Source organism: Lampetra fluviatilis, chromosome 2, assembly GCF_964198595.1.
Source record: "Lampetra fluviatilis chromosome 2, kcLamFluv1.1, whole genome shotgun sequence".
NCBI lineage: Eukaryota > Metazoa > Chordata > Hyperoartia > Petromyzontiformes > Petromyzontidae > Lampetra > Lampetra fluviatilis.
The window spans coordinates 15318350-15334449 of record NC_136276.1 but is presented as its reverse complement, the minus strand read 5'-3'; the positions used below and the strand labels follow the sequence as shown (position 1 = coordinate 15334449).

Here is a 16100-nt window from a genome sequence, read left to right as displayed (position 1 = left end):
CAAATTATCACCACCTTCTCACAATTGTTGCAAGTGAATATTAAAAAAAAAACATGTTAAAGTTGAATTGGATTAAGGAAGGTATAAACATGCATAGAATAAAATAGCTAATTCCATGATCGTGGTACCATTACTGTAATCATATCAACAATATATGATTATCTGCATGAGGAACACTGAAATGTGCGGCTAACAACGAGAATATTGATGAAAAATAGACATTACATGTAAATACAACAAAAAATACTACCATTGGCCAGGGTCATTATAAGAATAAGTAACTGACTATGTTGACCTGGGGAAAACACAGAGCAAAGTGGAAGTGAGCTTTTTTTTCTCTTCAAACCTGAACTCTCTCTTTAAGAGAAAAATCATTAAACTGTTTGGGCAATAGCATACTATTTTTCCCAGGGCGGTCACCGCAACCTTCTTGATTCATCCATAACATGGCACGGAAAAGTATTTGCAATGCTGCGACAAAGAAGATATATTACCAACGCCCACATTTTCTGTTGCCTCCATGAGCATGTACACTTGTTTTGTTACGATATGCGGTAATCACATTATTCTCCAACGTGGACTATGCCCATACTTGCACAGTTTCAGGCACACCCACTCCCCTGTGGTCACTGCATCGTTGAGCTGTTACGCGATCAATTAACACAAACTGACAATTCTTATGGGAGCACCAAGCATCGGTCAATCAAAAGAAGGAGCAATCCATTGTGCTGCATCTCAGTCTTTTGTTTTTGGGGCATGGGTCACTGGTTGCTGAAACATTAACCCTAACATGACCACATGGATGGCACACTTATTGCCAAGGTGCTCAGGTTTGGAGTCAAACAAGTAACCCTATTCACTTAAATAAACAGTGCCATCTGCTCAATGGAACATGAAGATAATGAACCCAAAAAAGTGTCAAGTTACAAAACATTATATTTTATACACATAAATCAGAGGGGTTACATTTGAACTTCTATTCTGTAATATTATTTTCAAGGTTTAAAACTGTCAAAATTGGGTTGTGTAAATAATGATGACAAATGACAGCCAAAATAAAACATACCATAACTTTTTGGAATAATGCACTTAATGCTATTAATATTATAAAGTAATGCTAATACTGCCGTAAATAGTTTAGGTAATTGTGTAAGGTTCGTGCCTTTCTGTTATTGTTGTTCAGTGTAGTGTTTCTTGGCTGAGCTCAAAGCCATCAATTGTTTGGTTTCATTTTCTTCACTTGCACAAACCGGCTGATATATGATCCAAGTCAATAATAAATACTGAAATTAATTACACTGAATTAGGTCACAATGGAAAATAGCCAACGTGTTTATTACCAAGATTGAATTGAAACATATGTACATTTAAAGTTAACATTCACTGCATGATACATTTAAAACGTACGGCCTCAACATATTGATTACGTATTGTAGTCCTATTTCACCTTAGTTGACTGCACATAACAGTCTATACAAGTTACATATAAACTAAAGTTCCCTGTTGTACCATGTGCATTCAAATGTCCACAACGATATCACAGGGTTGGGGTAATCGCATGAATCCCAGTGGGCACTATCTCTCTGATCGTTCAGTGTGTTTACAAATGAATAACTTACATACTCTTATCGGGAGCTGTTTACAGTGAACGAGTGTATCAGAATAAAAGTAAATGCCGATAAAAATAAAACCTTTGTTGCAACAGTTGTAAGACGTTTGGGGAGAAAATAGCCGTGGCGGCATGCGGAGGTCACGATGTTGCCAAAAGTGGCCATGAATGCCTTCTCAGGAGACAGCGTTGGCTTGCCGAGCAGATTCCTGTACGACCGAAAGCCAAACAAAGATTCTATCAAGTTGAAAAGTTTATTCTTTGAAACGATGCGTTACTATTTCGATCTTTGACACTATGTACCAAGTATCAATGTGAATATCTAAGACAAATATATGTAAATATACAATAGTGATTTTTTTATGTTTTGGGGCGCATGCAAAAGTTCAGAATGTATAAAATAAACCCGTTATAACCGATATTTCACTTGATTATCTTCATCCAATCATATTTCTCTTCATGTCTATGCTTTGTTTGTATTTCTTGGCAACCAGTTCAGCTCCTTGAAGTGTCACTAAAATACAATGAAACTCTGGCACAGGTTGAATAAATGCTACATGGTATGTATTCGACTATTTAATTCAGACTAATGTCTCCACATTTGACTGTCAACATTGTTGAAATATTTCTTTTGACTCTCATAAAATATGCATTTTACCATTTGAATAGAGTGATTAAATTTGGTCAATTCCACGCACTAGGCATCAGTGATGCATTTCAATGGAAATTCTGGCCACCTGGAATTGGTCTGAATCGCGATTTTGGTCTGCTTGAGCCAGCAATGTTTAGATAATCTAAGCATAACTGAAGCTTCACTAAGTTATATGTGCGCAATGGAATCCAATTCCGCTGCACACATCGTCCATGACAGAAAGCCTGTTAGAGTTCAATTCAAATGAATTAAAGTTTTAAAATGGAACTCATCCATAGGATAATCATCTTTCAGAAACATTTTGACTTTTGGACTCAAGACTCTATCGAGACCTTCAGATTCGGGCAGCTCTCATTCAGCGTGGAACTGTTGAACTCCAATATGATTCGTGCAGAAGTCTGCCAGTGGTATAAGGTGCACGCTGCATTAACTCGGGCTTCGAAGATACCATATAACAAACATTCCTTCTTACAGCTATGAGCAGATCCTTGTTCGGTCCCAGAAAATGCAAACAGTGCACTTGCTTTATCCTTGCTAGAAGCATTACTCCAGATCGTTCTCAATTATTTTGGACTCATCGTTTTGAACAAGTCGAACATAAATCATGAATTCCCATGAGAGATATAACTGATGCTGCATTATTATTATTGTTGTTTATAGCCACTGCAGCCTGTCATTATGGGTGGGTTTTTTTTTGTTATTGCTGAAATTACGCCTTCACTAAGCGAATTGAATGTATATTGACTTAAACAAAAAGGAGCTTAGCGCTCGATGTTAGAGCACAGCAGTGTGTTAACAGTGTATTTGTTTGCAATCTGCTGACACCAATGCATTTCAGTTGGGCGCCCCGCCGCCACCACGATTGACTCACAGATGAGCGTACACAGCAGCTGTGCGACTGAACATTCACGACGATTGTTCAGCTGCAGATGGGTGGGGCAGCAAGGAACGTACAGGTGAGTCAGTAAGGTCCCAGGCTCTGCGTTACAGTCCCCTACAATGTTCTTCGCCGAAGGCAGTCTCGTCCATTGACAGACGCAACAACAAAAAATTCAGCCGGCTTGCGTTGTCCTCTTCTGAAGGTGTGGATGAAGCAATGAGTCGTTTATTGACCAAGTGTCGAATGAATCACTGTTCACGGCAGTTGTATGATATAACATGGTACATCGGCACAGTGAAATAATCATATATCACTGTAGCTGTTTGGGCCAAAATGTTTAGGATGACAAATATTTTTTTTTAAGTCTTGCAAATTGCAAGCGTGTATTTTTGTTTAGTTTTCACTAAATATGCTCAATGGAGAGCTACATGGCTGTTTGGGGAGAACACAGTTCAAATCCATGAACAAATCCTGGGTTAAAAGCACTGGATTTGTTTATGGTTTAACTGCCTCAGCCTTTAAATGTCTCTGTTAAAGGCTTCAGTGTTAACTGTCTCAGGCTGAAATCCAATCACTGTACAAGTCAATGAGTGTTTTGTCTGTGTGCAATAACACGTTAAACTGTCCGTATTATTGCCGCCTGTTAATGTATTACGGGTGACAGTTGCATTATAACGCCCACTGAAGTGTATCTGTTTAAAACAGCAATAGTTCCCCCGACTGCTGCTCTAGCACCGGTAAACATACCTGACCCAGTCACTCAGTAGTCGATCTCAATGCAATAAGTAACATTTAAAAAAACTTTTTTTGAAAACACGCTTTAATGAAATGTACCGTACGAGTAATGAAAAAACTCCACGACTCCAGGAAGTGGCCCCGAAGCTTGCCATAACGTCAGGGGCCGTGGTGATTTAGAGCCAACGTCAGTTGAGTGTGGACAATTAGACCCAAGCCGAAACATAACATGTAAAAAATAATGTTTAAAAATATTTTTGTTAATGATAGAATATAGTATTGTCATCAGTATGACATTAGTATACCAAGTTTGCAGTCGATACCACATTGGGAAGTGGGTTAAATTGAGTTACAATATTTGAGGATACGACAGAGTGAGTTAAATATACTGGTAGGAACCTCCTGGTTACACCAGCCCACAGGGGATTATTGTGTCCGTCCGTCCGTCGTGCAGGGAGAGGCTGGGTGGGGAGGGAGGGGCTGGGTGGGGAGTGGAGGGTGGGGCTGGGTGGGGAGGGGAGGGGCTGGTCACCCCGTGGTGCCCTTATAAAACTCCACGTTTAACCTACTCACGCTAGCTTGTGCCCGCCCTCACAGTCGGGCATATTTGCGGAATACACCACGCCGCCGTTGACCCTGGCCATTGACCGAGCAACCCAACGTTCCTACCAGCTCCCTCCGCAGGAATGTGTTAAAAGCGTGTAATACAAAATCCACACCTTCACAAACGAGGGTGTGCCCCTATGGGGTGGCGTGTGTATACACGTCAAGTGTATCGTGTCCACGCGTTCGTTCTCCACGCACGATATTGGGGGGGGGGAATTCGCCGGACCGGTGGTGTGTTGCACTCGAGTGCCACGCACGCGTTGTGGCGATTTCTCAATCCACTCATGGATGAATGATTCCCCGCACTCTGTGTTTTCGTAACGGGAGTTATTTGATCATACTTCCCCCAAAAGACGCCAGGGCAGATCGGTGAAGGCAGGGAGCATACAAGTCCGATTGTACAATATATTATTAAATCCTTTATATTAAGTTCGCTTGCTTGCTTAGGACCGTGCAAATCTTTCGGTCGTTTTTTTAACCCACTTCCCGTAATCCAATCGAGCTGACATTTTGCACACAGACTCGTTGTGCGTGACAATTAATGTTCGTGAAATTTTTTTTCCAAAATTGTACACTTTTTAGGATAAAAATATTATATTTAATTACCAATTGCTTAATGGTGCAATGCAATCATCTAACCCATAGGTGGCAGCCATCTCAAGCCAGAGGACGAGAGGACTCTAGCCGCCACGCATATAAAGGATTTATAGTGAAAAACTTTGTTTTTACGAGTTATACTTATGGTTGCCGTACCTCGCCTCTGCTGGCCAAAACATGCGATAACACAATCGAGATGTACGATGTTGCACATGGTTTGTGTGCACGTGTCGATGTACATATACTGCACAGATGATGTTTGGGTTAGATTTTATGCAAGTGTGTGGTCGTGTTAACACGTTCAATTGAATTCGCACTGCCTTAAATGCATTTGCAGAAGTCCACAAAACACCCAATGAAAATTGCGTGTATTTAATAACCTACAGCATCACAACTAGCCATTGTGAGAACACGTGATTATTACACTCTTAAATAACTCCAGTCATTCAAATTTTATAGACTCATTTACACGTAAGAGATGTATGACATCTGCAACAAAACTGGCCACTTCTGACAATGCCACATACAATGCACCTCACCCACCCTCAATTCGACATATTTCGTGGTGCATGAACAAAATCCAACCCATCATTTGCAGAATAATTAGGATAACTTTTGGCTCTCAACCATACTCGTTCCCAAGGGTCCAGTAAAAAAAAACACGTAGACAATACTGTTTATTCTTACCGATCTGTCACAGTATTTTTGTCATATATTCAGTCACGTGGATGGCCATGCCCCATTATTAGTGAAGTAGACGAACCTGCTGTACTGCATTGGAATCAGCCTTAGCCTCACAAAAAGCACGTCATTTTCTAATTCTCCACTCAAACACGGCACTGCAAGGGGTGCACAGACGCTACAGTAATCCATGAGAAAAGAAATAACAATCACAAAAAATGAAATCATATCTTACAGCTCGTTTTAACCCACTGCTCAAGAATGAAGGGCGTGCCGATGCCGTCTCAGCCATGGAGGGGTTGTTTCACCACACTTCATTGACCACGTTGGCGAGCGTCGGTTCGAGAAGGTGCGATGGAACCAGGTCTGGTCCAGTTGTCACTGGCCACTGCTATTCGCCGTGGCCGGGAATCTAACTCAGGTCCCCAGACTCATAGGTCCGTATGCTAACCACCGCGTGGCACCGCTTCACCAAGCAACACAAAACGTGCTCCAAGCAGATCCCATTATCCACAGCTATTCCCAGAAACTATCTCCTGCCAGATGTAACATGGCTAAAACAATGAATAAAAGTAAAATAAAATAAAAATCACGACGTTTCGGAGGCAACACAAGCTTCCGTCTTCCGAAACGTCGTGATTTTTATTTTATTTTACTTTTATTAATGTTAATGTTTTACCTACGTGACTTTACCGAAAAAACCTAAGAATATGAATCCTTGCAGTCACGAAAGCTTCAAATCTAGAATTAAAACAATGAATTTGCCACTAGCTCTGGGTCACTCCTCTTATCTGTGAAAGACAAAAATGCAAATAGAGAAAATCCAGTGCTTCCAGATCGCCACTTGTTGGAAAAGATGAATTTGCTGCCGTTTGGGGGGGGGACTCATCTGTGAAATGCATGTACAGTAATATAAAGAGTCCATCCATGTGCAGTGACATCGGGAATGTCACTGTATGGTGCCGGCCCGGGAGGATTACGGCGTGCGATGTTCCTCCGTCGCGGACAGCACCGGGTGGGTTGTTGTGTGAGGCCGGATCTAGCACAGCACGGCGTGCGATGCACCGTCACCGCGTACAGTACCAGCCCTAGTGAGGCTTGGTGAGCGCTGGGATAGCACGGGCACCACGCATAGCGCGTAGTGCGGGCTCCCACAAGGGGGAGCGGGAGAGTGTCAGCCCAGAGGCAGGGTTGCCCCAGGCCATGGCACTCTGGTTGACCCCGTAGACACGTGATCTGGAGTGTCCACAGAGAAGGCCCCAGGTGAGGGGGCTAGGGGGTGATCACGTGTCCAGGGAGAGCTCTCGAGAGGGATCGGGAGGTAGCTAGAACGCTCTAGAAGGCGGGCGGGGCCGAGGGCGGAGTCGGCCCCGACCTCCGAGGATATAAGGTGGGTCCCTGAGAGGGACCAGAGTCTCTTCGTTCTACAAGCTGGAAGCTCTACGTCTACAAGCTGGAAGCTCTCCATCTACAAGCTGGAAACTCTACGTTCTACAAGCTGGAAGCTCTCCGATCTACAAGCTGGAAGCTCTAAGTCCTACGAGGCATCAACACGTGGCTGGGGACCTGAGTGAGGGTCCGACCCTTCGTAGCTGTAACTCCTACGTATAGTGTAGTTAGCTGGGTGGTCACCACCCCAGGCTGTATCTGGTAAAGGGGCAATTACCCCTTTGTATATATGTGTTACAATAAATGTGTTGCCTCTAAAGAATAATGTCTGCGACTCAATTCTAGATTTGAAGCTTTCGTGACTGCAATCATTCATACTCTTACGTTTTTTTGGTAAAGTCACGTAGATAAAAAATTAAATTAAAAAATTATAAAAGTAATAATAGAAATAAAATAAAATAATAAATCACGACGTTTCGGAGGCAACTGCGACTCAGTTGGACTCACTACACATGGATATTTGCTGCGGACTGAAAAAGCCACGGATAATAGGAGTCATGCTTAATAGGACTGTGGATATGAGAAACTTCATTCAATTAACTTGCAGTTTACCTAGAGACTCTGAATCCACCTACCCTAAGAATAAATTAGAATGTGTTTTCTTAGAATATCTATATCACATAAATGTGTATTTGAGAATTATTATGATTCTTGCTTGCTCAATTCACTTGAAGACGTAGTAAATGCTGTATGTTACATCCTAAGACACATATCCAGATATATGTCTTAATCAATGGGTTAACCAGAAGCACACGTTTTTTACGTGGGCACATAAGGAAGTGATGTATTCTCCCACCTCAGCCAAGTCGTACCCTCAAGAGGAGGGCAGAAAAAGCACTTCCAGGATGTCCTGAAGGCCAACATTAAGCACTACAATATCAACACCAGCTCGTGGAAGACCATTGCTCAGGATCGTCCCAGATGAAGGAAGAATCTGCTGCAAGGATCTAAGCATTTCGGAACCCGATAACGACGAGAACAAGAGGGGGGGAAAGCGAGAGCGGCAGAAACCCAGGGGCCACCCATCCCACCCAGACCCACAGATAAGACAATGGTGGAAGACAATCATCCTCGACTGTAAAGGATTGCCGAAGAAGAATAAGAAGATACGGTAGTAGTGAGCAACCCGAGTAATTTGGGGTTTAATTCCTGGCCGTGAGCATTGCAAGTGGCAAATCATATCGGAACTTTGCCTGAGTGTTCAACAAATCCAGTATGTGAGTGCTGCGATGACAAAGGGCACTCAGCAGTGCATGGGTCTGGCCACACCTCAAACCCTCGTGTGCCAAAACCGGCTCTAATTGGAGCTGTAGGTTCCAAAACAGCCTACAGAACTAAAACTTTGATCTATGCGTGTTGCGCATCTTTTGTATTGCACCCATTGCCAGTACTTCGTGTATTTACAAATCCCTCAATGTGTCTAGGAGTGATGTGGTGATGTGGCGATGTGGTGTGAGGCTTTACATCAGTGGGGAAGGTGTGGAAAACTCTGCTGCTGCTGATTCATCCGCCTCCTGCGCTGCAACACAGTGGGCAGATGAAAACCAAATGACAGCTTTTTATCACAAAATCAATACCCTGACAGGGTTGTTATAATGCTATTAGCTGCCCACGAACGTCATATTCAATATTATATAATCTGAAAGTGTAAAAGATCAGGAAAAGACCAAAAAGATTAGATGTAATGCTGAATACCCCCAGCAATTGGATGAATTGTCACAATTCATGGTCATAAATTGATCCCAGATTGTTTTTTATTTATTGTGGTCAGTGTAATATCCATTATACATATATAAATAACGATAACAATAATATAAATGGCAATTATATTCGTAATTTTTAGCCCTTTTGGTGGTACAAAGCTGGATGAAGGCCTCCTCACACCATATTGGTCATGAGGGTGATTTAACGATACCTCACCACGCTGGTCAATGCAGATTGGTGAACCGGTCCAGATATCACTCCCCACTGATGTTAACTGTGGCCACAATTCAACAGGCGTATTAATAGCACAGTGAACTGACCACTGCGCCACCACTCCGCCTCCTTCCCCACTGTATATATGCGAACCACAAACATTGATTCTTCACGTGCGATTTGGTAGCGCATCGTGCACTTAAAATGTTGCACGAATAAGTAAATCATTGTATCACTGCTAGACCTGGTCGCAGTGTGAGATTGTGTCTATATTTGAATCCTGAGAATAGAGGGGGGGGGTAGTCGGCAGCGGTAGAGTTCCCCCCAGATCACACGACCTTGTAGTCTACAGGCCGGATGCTTGACAAAGTAGAAGCATGCGTAGCTATTGTATGTTACTTGATTATGCATTATCTGGGAAACATTTTAAAGTGGGAATACTTTTCAAGGGGGTAGTGCCCTGGCTCAAAAGTTTAAGAGGGCACCTGCCCAGGTTTAAGTGTACGCTCTGCCATCAGTGTGTGGCATATACCAAAAACTAACGTTTATGGTAAATGTTAGTCACTTTACAGTGTGGTTTGGGACAGTTTTAAAGCTCATGGAGGACTGAACGAAATGCTCGTCTCTACTCGTTGGTTCTTTCGGTAAAGTCACGTAGGTGAAAATAAAAACAATAAAAAATAAAATGAAAATAACTAAATTTAGTTAATTTTTTTTATTATAACTAAATTTAGTTATTTTATTTTTATTATTTTTATTTTCACCTACGTGACTTTACCGAAAGAACCAAAGAGGATGGATCCTTGCAGTCACGAAAACTTCAAATCTAGAATGCTCGTCTCTATTGGAAGTCCAGAACTAAAGATGGAATTCCATGTTCATCTGGTAGGGGCCAGTTGTTCCACAGGCCAACCCTTGTTAAATTCCCATAAAATATTGCCCATATGCGGTACTTACTCTATGCCGGCTGTTATTTGGGGGCCAATAGTGGAAAAATAAGCATAGCATAGCACAGTATTGCATAAAAATCTCTTCATATGTTAACTCTGAAGAAGTGTGTTATATTTTTAGTAATTTACCACGTTACGATGGTTGTGTCACCGGACACCCATAGCAAATATTGTCAGTCTACATTTCTTTCTTTGTTACCACTTTGAACACGCAATTTAAAAAAATGTTAAAATATATAATGGGAAGGCTGGATCGCTATGTGTAATGTGCTTATCGATCGAACGGGATTTGAAGAAAACGTTTGCACATGCCACTGACTGGCTTTTGTGGGAAATTTTACGACTCCCAGTTAGCTCATTCAATTAATCTAAATGTCGTTTAAGTCACGTACTCACCTTCTTGTAGTCATAAAACGGTTCACTCGATGCAAACTGGCTAGGTAGTAAAACAGGAAAATCAAACGAAGTACAGACACCCAGTCCGATGAGGCCCTAGCAAAGGCTTATTATTTGAATCACGATTCTAGAGTAAAGTGATATATCTTCTTGGTTCTTTCGGTAAAGTCACGTAGAAGGGAAGTAATAAAATAATAAAAAATAAAACATAATAAAATAATTCTCACGACGTTTCTGCTACAACGCAAGCAGCCGTCTTCAGGTGAAGAATGAGACTGCCAGACACTCACCTGAAGACGGCTGCTTGCGTTGTAGCCGAAACGTCGTGAGAATTATTTTATTATGTTTTATTTTTATTATTGTATTACTTCCCTTCTACGTGACTTTACCGAAAAAACCAAAAAGATGAATCCCTGCAGTCACGAAAGCTTTAAATCGAAATTTAAAGTGATATAATTTTCAAGAATGTTTTAAAATAGTATTAAATCGATTTAACAAATGTCGACTATGTATATATCTTTGCATGGAGGCCATGAGCCTATAGGTAATGGTTTTAAGACTTAATATTTAAGTAAAAAATACTAAAATACCCTTAGCTACTCAACAGACCATATCAGTAGTCTACGTGACATCTCCATTTGTCTCTCCCCATCTCTGTATCTCTGCATCTCCCTTTATCTGCACCCCCCTTTTTCTCTCCGTATCACCTTCTCTCTCCCTTTATCTACATCTCTCTCTATATCTTGTGAGAAAGAGATAAAGATAAGTATGAAGTACTTCCGACATGAATTGTAGGTGGCAACTTTCATTAAAATGGTGTGCCACAGCACATTGGAACATGTGAAAAAAGGTGACATAAAATGTGTACAATTACATACTACAGTAGATCACATTTTTATTGTAAAATCTGTAGCCCTGTCATATTTTTGACAGGTCGGACAAAGTGCCCATTTATTTCACTTTACCTCTAAAATTATTTGATGATATTGCAATAAAATTGTCATGTCCATAAATATGCTTTTTTTTATACAAGTTTCGATTAAAAACAGAAAAACCAAATGTTTTTTAAAGCACACAAAGAATCCATTACCGATTTAACAGGCACATACTTGGCTTTGAAACCTACATAATGCTATCTATAGAATGTGGGGCATAGAATGGAATTCTGAGGTCACGAAATTCAGTGCAAGGCACAGCAGCTGTGTTTACACGATGAGTCCCCTCAATTCTCACAATTTTAAAAGAAAATGACAAAAACCTAGCAAGACATAAACAAAGATATGCAATATAATAATACAGAAATAAAACTGATATGATGGTTCCAAAGCCCATATTACATCTAAATGAGAAACATCAATGTATTTTAGTTTACGAGATTACCATATTGAATTAAGTTCAGAAACCGCTCTGTTGCAATTCAATAAGCTGTATTCGTAGTTTAAAAGGTATTGCATGATGACAGTGCTCTTTAACTGCATAATCAACAGTGTTCTCTCATTCAAATGCGTGTTTATGCTCCTGTCACAACTTGTTTCCAGATTGAGACGCTATGATTATAACAATTATCTCACATCTCAAGCATTTTCAAGCTTCATTTAACAATTTAACTAGGACAAGAAGATGATTAGTGCTGTCAACTTACTGCAAAACAATTCAAATGGGTATAACCATGTCACCCTGCTCATGTGTGCAACAACACATGAACAACACATGAGCAACACTGCTTTTTCCATGTTGATGGCAATATGTTAAGGATTTCATGGAATGTGTTTTAGGCCATTCATGTTTTTGAATTTACTCTTACACAGTCTAGCACAATGCATATGTGGATTCATATAATGTTGCACACGGAATATAAATAGCTACTGATACGATGGTTGTATTATTGGTCCTATGCCATTCAAGGGTTGATAAGCATATCAGAGGAATGAAAATTACGTTGATAGTCTGGTTAAAACAATGCTTACTAGATATGACAGAGTTGATTCATAGTTTAATAACGAGATGGTGCTATGCACATTGTCGTTAAGGACACCATTGCCAAGTCATTATTTTAACATGACATTTTTGGAATAGGTGCAAATGTCTATGTAATGTGCATATGAAGTATATACAGCTTTTGCTGTGCATGAACAAATTCACGAAACCAATTTCAATGAAGTTGCATAATACTCACTTTCTTATTATTGTAATGACACTTAATTCATGCTCTTCCAGTTCACAGTAAAATATACATGTTTACCAATTACAGTCATCCTTTGGAAATGCAATAGACGCATACAGTAGTAATGATGCCGATATATGCCAAGATGTTAGTGATTGAGTGGAAAGCCTGCTTTCGCAAATTAATGTAATTGAGCTCACCTGGTGAATGTAAACATCCCCGATTGGCCTAGCTTTGGAATGATTTCCATGAACTCCCAGAGTCCCACAGCTACTTGGGAAGTGTGCTGAGGTATCCAGCGAGTGCATTTGGGGTTCCCACCTCTCAAATACCAAAAAATGGGAGATATCATGGGAATAATAATATCTCACACGACCAGATGTGGAGAGCAATGCATGTAAATGCATCGTCTTGAGTGGTGTATTAATGGTTACACTCCTGACAAAAACTGGACCTGTTAATTTCCCGGGAAAACTTATGAGATTTCCAGGAACAGGGACCTCAAAAAGAGGACATCCTGAGAAAACCAGGACAGGTGGCAGCAACCTGCATGTGTGTACCCACAATGCCAAATCTCACCACTCTTGCTTGGGTAACAGACTATAACCCTCACATAGATTGACTTAAAATTCAAACAGTTATCAGAATACATTTACGTATTTATATAAAATAATGGTGAGGGGTAGGGAGTTTGGCTATACTATGCTCAAGCACATTTTACCGCAGTTTTCAATTTAGCAATTAGGGTTATGGCACAGTCGGTTTCCTGATACGCCTACCCCAATTGTATTTTGTCTTTGATCTCTCGTGGTCTTTGGCTTGGTTTGCAATTTTTGAATGTGCTGTCATTTGTAGCACCGTCCATGCTGATGTTCCACTGATGCTGGGAGCTGTCATTACCTCTGCATATTTGATGCGTCCTATTTGTCATGAAAACCAGACCAAAAAGACTCCTCCATTGATTTTCTAAAGGTTAATTGTACCACCTGTTTACCTGCACATATATTAACTTCGCATTGTGCCTCATTTATCATATTATTTTTTATATATTTTACTTCATGTAAGCTATGGATAACACATCTATAAAAAAAACAGTTCAATGATATATTTACCAGGTCTCATTCAACTTTGTGAATATTAAATTGCGCTATCCAGTGGATGACTAAGGATATACATTTTTTGCCAAGCTACTGCCAAAATGACTATGTTAAACATCCATATAATAAAAAGGCTAATTATATTTTCCTAACAAACAAAACGTGAGTGTTATTTTTAAAGGCTTTTAAAATGGCATTCAAGAGACTTGCAGACACCTGCAAATGCAACAGAAACAAAATGAAATGTATATTGTGCATATTACACCACGCACATTACACGTGTAAATAAACAATGAACACTGTAGGATCTAAAGCAATATACAGTTATACATACTGTATACATGAATAACATATTTGAGCGATTTCAGTGGGAGCAAGTTGCCTAAGCCATACTGTACATGGTATTTAAAATGAATGGGCTGGTGTGTTAATGTCTATAAAGGGACTTGTATAAATGCTCAAATACCCACGACAGGAAGGAGTGCTACTTGTAAGAAATGTTATCTGAAACACTAAAACCCCTAGTCTCTGGTGTCCCATACGTCACTCAGCGCTGCCATTAGAGTCGGGCTGTAAGTGAGATGCCGCTTCTCAGTTGTGCATCATGGAAACTATTTTAACGTACGGTTTGTAAACAAGGACATACAAATATATATTAAACTATACTGTAGTACATTAAACGTAATCTCAATGAGTCACGTTCTTTTGTTCTGGAAAAGTTGAGAAAGATATACTGCACAATAAAGGCATATTCTGGTTAGTTTCATACTTATAGATGTGAAGCTTTCGTGACTGCAACGATTCATATTCGTAGGTTTTTTCGGTAAAGTCACGTAGGGTAAAAAATTAAAATAAATTAAAGTAAAATAAAAATAAAATAAAAATAAAAATCACGACGTTTCGGAGGCAACACAAGCTTCCGTCTTCAGGTGGAACCATCTCACTTGATACAGCTATCGTGCTGTGACGGTTCCACCTGAAGACGGAAGCTTGTGTTGCCTCCGAAACGTCGTGATTTTTATTTTATTTTTATTTTACTTTTATTAATTTTTATTTTTTACCTACGTGACTTTACCGAAAAAACCTAAGAATATAGTTTCATACTTGTTTACCCAGGAAAGTCTCACTGATGCTCAATACAATTTTTCAGGAGGGTGCTGCAGGTTATCCCAGTAGGGAGCGATGTTGCAACGTGTAATCCCAATCGATGAATTCGCCGGTATTTTTTCAACTTTGGGATGTATTGCCAATGCATTCTTTTCAGCTTTGGAAGCATGCCCGTGCAGAACATGGGGAAAACGTGCAAACACCACACAGAAAGGTGCCAGAAATTGAGAATCGAACCCAGGACTGTCAAGCAAAAATGTCCCCAATGAGTCATCCGGTCGCCCAAGGCGTAAACGCCAAATCACAAACGAGAAACGAGTTTTCGCAAAGCAGCTGAAAATAAAAAAACATTTTGAACAGCATCCACGTTCGTTTACGTTCAATGAGACGATGTATTTGACAAGATAAATTACAATATTGTATTGACATTTACGTTCAAACATCGCAGCCCTTATCGGCCAATCGGCTGTCTGACACCGTCCACCGGTAACATTTCAGGGAACACTGCAAACTTTACAAAGCAATACATGTTTACATTCTCCACATGAGGTGACAGGGGTGAGGGTTTCTCCTAACACCTTCGCTTCGTTGTCCTCTACAACAACAACAACAAAAACCCCGTCTTGTCTTCACAATTCACAGATTAAAACACAGCAATCAATGTGCCACCAAAAATGTCATTGACCAGCATCATCCATTCCACCGCTTCGCACACCTACAACCGGCGTTTCTCAATCACAATTTAAATTAAGCCTCGTTTTTTCTCTCTCTCACTCACATGTAAGGTATAAAGTACAGCATTTATCGCGCTACGGCAATGCAATATCAGAGCATCATCCCGTGCGTCTGCTCGCAATAAACGTGGGCAGCGTGCACTTTAATTGCACCGTTGTAGAAATGCAACCCGAGGAGAGGAGGAGAGGTTTGTGGTCAGACACGGGACACGTGAAAGCTACGAGGATTCTAACGCTCGCGGACGTACACAGGAGGGGAAACAGATGGAAGGGAATGGATGAGAGAGGGGGGAGGGTGAAAGAAGAAGAGGAATGGGAGAGAGAGAGAGATGAAAAAAACTCCACTCACCAACGATGGCACGGGAGACCAAAGAGCCGGAGAGCAGCACTCCAGCGAAGGTAAGAAACCCCCAACGGGGGGATGCGAATCTCCACTGGCGACGTCACACTGGGGCGGAGCACGTGGGAGCCCTTTAAACGGCCAAGTCTTAAGGATGACACGCGGCCAAGCGCAGAGCAACGTGCT

At 40.8% G+C, this 16100-nt stretch overlaps 1 protein-coding gene across 4 annotated transcripts in view; it reads right to left on the bottom strand.

The window, feature by feature from the left end:
• LOC144943448 (diacylglycerol kinase beta-like) overlaps positions 1-16100 on the bottom strand; it is a 139076-nt gene that overhangs the window by 110550 nt on the left and 12426 nt on the right. For 3 of the 4 annotated variants that reach the window (XM_078870879.1, XM_078870897.1, XM_078870906.1), the window contains exon 2: positions 15924-16098. The exons of the other annotated variant lie outside the window; for it this stretch is intronic. The gene's annotated coding sequence lies outside the window, so the exon portion shown is untranslated. The remainder of the gene's footprint in view (positions 1-15923; positions 16099-16100) is intronic. 4 annotated transcript variants of the gene reach the window in all.